Below are 4,340 nucleotides of genomic sequence, written 5' to 3'. Positions count from 1 at the left end.
TGGTACAGTGGGAGTCGGCCTGAATACCGAAAAGAACGTTGACCTAGATACCAAAATAAATGGTAACACAGGAATACCCATGGCCTGAATGCCGCTCAGCAGTCTGAATACCTGAAACCTGGCCTGAATACCCACCTCGGCCTGAACACCGGAAATCTGGCCTGAATGCCGCAAGCTGCATCGATCTGAACGTTGGAAGCTTCTTCGATCTGAACATCGGAAAATCTGGTCTGAATACCCACCTCGGCCTGAACACCGGAAACCTGGCCTGAATGTCGCAAGCTGCATCGATCTGAACTTCGGAAGCTTCTTCGATCTGAACATCGGAAAATCTGGTTTGAATACCCACCTCGGCCTGAACACCAGAAACCTAGCCTGAATGTCGCAAGCTGCATCGATCTGAACTTCGGAAGCTTCTTCGATCTGAACATCGGAAAATCTGGTCTGAATACCCACCTCGGCCTGAACACCGGAAACCTGGCCTGAATGCCGCAAGTTGCATCGATCTGAACTTCGGAAGCTTCTTCGATCTGAACATCGGAAAATCTGGTCTGAATACCCACCTCGGCCTGAACACCGGAAACCTGGCCTGAATGCCGCAAGCTGCATCGATCTGAACTTCGGAAGCTTCTTCGATCTGAACATCGGAAAATCTGGTCTGAATACCCACCTCGGCCTGAACACCGGAAACCTAGCCTGAATGCCGCAAACTGCATTGATCTGAACTTCAGAAGCTTCTTCGATCTGAACATCGGAAAATCTGGTCTGAATACCCACCTCGGCCTGAACACCGGAAACCTGGCCTGAATGCCGCAAGCTGCATCGATCTGAACTTCGGAAGCTTCTTCGATCTGAACATCGGAAAATCTGGTCTGAATACCCACCTCGGCCTGAACACCGGAAACCTGGCCTGAATGCCGCAAGCTGCATCGATCTGAACTTCAGAAGCTTCTTCGATCTGAACATCGGAAAATCTGGTCTGAATACCCACCTCGGCCTGAACACCGGAAACCTGGCCTGAATGCCGCAAGCTGCATCGATCTGAACTTCAGAAGCTTCTTCGATCTGAACATCGGAAAATCTGGTTTGAATACCCACCTCGGCCTGAACACCGGAAACCTGGCCTGAATGCCGCAAGCTGCATCGATCTGAACTTCGGAAGCTTCTTCGATCTGAACATCGGAAAATCTCATGTCGGTCAGCATCGTCAACAATAAGGTAAAGCGATGAATGAGACGGCCCGCGGGTCAACAATTCATGCTGGGGATAATAAGCCATGAGCATGCCATCCCTACTTAATCCACGATGAACGAACAATTTGCGCTCAGTTGGGGATTATTCTCTTTCTTTTTTTTTCCTTGAACCCCAAAACTTCTCTTGATTGATTTTTTTTTGCTTTTTCTTGGACCCCGAACAATTATTTCCGCGCGTATGATCCCCGATCACCGCATTTGAACCCCGACAACTTCATAACAATCCTGTTTGCCAAACAATGAACCCCGATCTCCATTTGAACCCCAGTCGCCTGACGATAACTCACGATCGCCATTGTGAACCCCATTCTCCAGAAAACACCACGTGCCTCCTTTTCTCCATTTGAACCCCGCTCTCCAGAAAATGCCCAGCACTTCCTTCTATCCATTTGAACCCCGTTCTCCATTTTCTTGTGATAATTCTGCTGGCAATGCCAGAAATAACACCAAACACCACTCTGATGGCGACATATCAGAAGGTACACCTTCATAAAAAGAAGGTAACATGTGCATCTCTTCCTCAGAAGACACCCATAACGACTTCTCTTGGCCTCGCCCAATTCTAAGGTGACACACGATCAGAAGATAATCCTAAGGACCTCATCCCGGATACAATCTTCAACTCCAAACTCCATTTGAACCCCGTTCTCCAGAAAATGCCGCAACATTTCCTTCTCTCCATTCTTCGATCTTCGCGCTGATCGCGTAACGTTCTTTGATTTTATTTCCATCTCCGCCCGATGGAAAATTTTCCTCCAATATCGCACTACTGGGAAACATTGTTGCTCCAACGTCATGATGCTAAACTCCTCAGAGTAACACTTTCCAACTTCCATCTCGCACGACAGAAATCTCCTCCAGTATCGCACTACTGGGGAATACCGTTGACCCAACGTCACGATGCTAAGCTCCTCAGAGTAACACCTTCCAACTTCCAGCGAAACCAATCCTCAAACGGTAACCATGGCTTGAGACTAGTTTATGCTTGCAATGGTGATGCATGATTTTTTTACAGCGTAATGCTCCACAACCATGGAAATGCTACGCAATTAGCTATGCAATATTCTATGCTTATCTAAATGATGAATGCATAAAAAGTATCCCCTCAAGGGACTCTACTGAGAAGCTCGAGGCACTCTGCTGAGGAACTCGCTATCGCTCCAATCTCCACCCTGCTGGGGAATAGCACTGCTGTTGGGGAAAGGACCACCCCACCAGGGATGACCTCCACTGAACCCGATCTGCTTGGGGACTTCGCTGGGGAAGAAACCACCAACGCACTTTGCGGGGAAAACAGCAATCTTTCAGACTTGTTGGGGATGCAACAATCCCGACACTGCTTGGGGAGACAGCCACCTTCACTCCTGGCTGCTGAGGAAACACCAATCTCAAACCCGCTGGGGAGATAACAATCCCGACCCCGCTAGGGGAACTAAGGAAAATCTGGCACGGAACACCTGTCGACTCGTCGAACCCTGGTATTCACTATCTAACCACAGTGTCAGCTTTCCACTCTTGAGAGCTCCCAGACTCGGGTGGACTTTTCTGATTCATCACCTTGTATTCTCACCTTCTCCGTACTCCACGGAGATCGAACTCCCTAGATTCATACAAACTTTCCAGTCCTCAGACTTTGAAGAGTCTTCTTGATTAATCTTCCAGGATCGTCGTACGTTCTCGCTGTCTTTTCACCATTCTTCACTCCCTTGTCCCTGATTGGACTCCACGGGGATCCTTTGTCAAAAAGGCTTCACATCACAATCCTGCAAGTGAGTGAAAATATCTAACAGCACCTGCAAAAGAGATCATTAGATAAAAACGTGCCCCAGGCATGCCAAGATTTCAACACTTGGGTCACTCCACCTTCCAAATAAGATTTCAGGTTTTCAATCTTATAAACATGCATTGGAAGGGACCTGTATGTCTCAAAATGCAAAGATTCTTATCAAAATAAACAGATGTTTTTGCAATCAAAGCGGTTATGAAAACAAAAGCAAAATTATTTGACTGAATATGCATTTTATTGATTGAAAAAGGTGTGGCTCAAAACCGAGTAATACACAGGAAGCAATTCCTAAAAAGAGGTAATTGCGCACAAAAGGAAAATCTATCCTAAGGGCAATGTGAAACCGTGATCTCATCGAGTTCCAACTCGGTTACACCCCATATGTCCTCAAGACTCTCTGCGCTTTCTGCCTTCTGAACAAGACGCTTCCGGCTGATCTCTGCCGGGGATTATCCACGTGTCTTAACCAAAACATAAACGATCATGCTAGACGCAGTCGTTCGTTTCAATTCCTCTTTTGCCTGGACCGCCCTTTCGGGTTTTCAGTCCACCGGGATACCCTTTTTTGCCCAAGCCGCCCTTGTGGGGTTTTCGACTTGCCGGGTGTACAATTTTTTCTTTTTATCCCTAATTTTTGCCCGAACCTTTTTTCATTTTTTCTGGTTCGCCGGGATGCCCTTTTTTGCCTAGACTATTTTATTCTTTTGGTCCAGCGGGTCTCTTTTAAGAAGTATTTTTTAACTGCGTCCGCATTCACAGGGGATGGAAAATCCTTGCCATCCATGGTCGTCAACAACAAGGCTCCGCTAGAGAAAACCTTCTTGACCACGAATGGGCATTCCTAACTGTGTGTCCACTTGCCCCGACGATCGTTTTGAGGAGGAAGAATCCTTTTCAACACCACATCTCCCACATGGTATACCCGAGGTCGCACCTTTCGGTCAAAATCACGCTTCATTCGCGGCTGGTACAACTGTCCATGACAGTTGGCCGCCAGCCTCTTCTCCTCAATCAAGCTCAACTTCTCATACTGAGTCCTTACCCATTCAGCCTCTTGCAAGTTCACATCCATCAGGACTCGTAACGACGGAATCTGAACCTCAACTGGCAACACGGCTTCCATTCCATACACAAGTGAGAAAGGCGTTGCCCCAGTAGATGTATGCACCGAGGTTCGATACCCAGAATACAAGCTTCGTACTTGCCACATTGTTGGTGCATTCAAATGTTATCCGGGCAACAAAAGGAATGTGGGATCCTTTCGGCATAACCAAAACAGCACTCACTCATACCATTCACGT

This window comes from Lathyrus oleraceus, chromosome 7 (assembly GCF_024323335.1).
Source record: "Lathyrus oleraceus cultivar Zhongwan6 chromosome 7, CAAS_Psat_ZW6_1.0, whole genome shotgun sequence".
Lineage (NCBI taxonomy): Eukaryota > Viridiplantae > Streptophyta > Magnoliopsida > Fabales > Fabaceae > Lathyrus > Lathyrus oleraceus.
Note: the sequence above shows the minus strand (reverse complement) of the source record.